The following is a 1,000-nucleotide window of genomic DNA, read 5'->3' on the forward strand; positions in this document are numbered from 1 at the left end:
TCACGAGTCACGGAGCCTGCTCATTCCCTAAATCCAGGATGGATCATGGTCACTGAGCCTGCTCATTCCCTAAATCCAGGATGGATCACAAGTCACTGAGCCTGCTCATTCCCTAAATCCAGGATGGATTATGATCACAGCATTCCCAAGGCTGGGATCTCAGAGCAGCAGTGGGGAGGCAACACGTGGCACAAGCACGGAGCTGGGAGCTGTTCCCACTCCTGGAACACGTGGATATTTCCTGCCTGAGCCAGGGCTGGGTTTCCAGGAGGGCACAGAGAGACCAGCTCAAGGATTTACACTGGAAAAACAGCCCCGGCTGGATTCCTGTCCCCCCCAAAGCTCCTCGGCAGGGGATAGAAGCCGTTCATTAAAACCATTCCCTGGTTTTGGTGATCCTGGTGGGGGGGATCCATCTCCAGCTCCCACCCCTGGTGTTGCCACACGGGATAAATGTGGAGGGGGGAACTGGGGGATGAGCCTGGGGGACGGTTCAGTAAAACAAAAGCTGTCCAAGGAGCCAAGAAAAGGAAGGGAGGGCTCAGCTGTCCCCAGTGCCAGCCTCAAATTCTGCAAAAGGCAGGAATTCCAGCTGCGGGGACATCGGGAGTGCCCAAGGGCAGGACAAAGGACAGCGCGGGAGGATCATGCACAAGGACTTTTCCCGGTATCTGCAGGAGGGGGGGAAAGCATCCAAACAACCTGAAACCAGCCCAGTTCCCTTCCTGGAGCCCCTGGGCAATGGGAAGCTCGGCCTGCCCCTCTCCTGAACGGAACTATCCCGGCTTTTCTTGATCCTAAAGCAACAAATCCTTGGGAGGAACCAAGCGGCTCCGCACAGCCCCATTCCCCGCTGAATTCCTCCCCTCCCACTCCCATCCCGGCTGTTCCCAAAGCTCGGCAGGTGAGCAGAAGCCCCGGCACAGACTCACCCCGCCTCATCCTGCCGGGAGCGCCCGCGGAGCCACTCCCGGTAGGGGTGGGGTCGGCCGGGGGGGGG

Source organism: Geospiza fortis, unplaced genomic scaffold, assembly GCF_000277835.1.
Source record: "Geospiza fortis unplaced genomic scaffold, GeoFor_1.0 scaffold4, whole genome shotgun sequence".
Taxonomy (NCBI): domain Eukaryota; kingdom Metazoa; phylum Chordata; class Aves; order Passeriformes; family Thraupidae; genus Geospiza; species Geospiza fortis.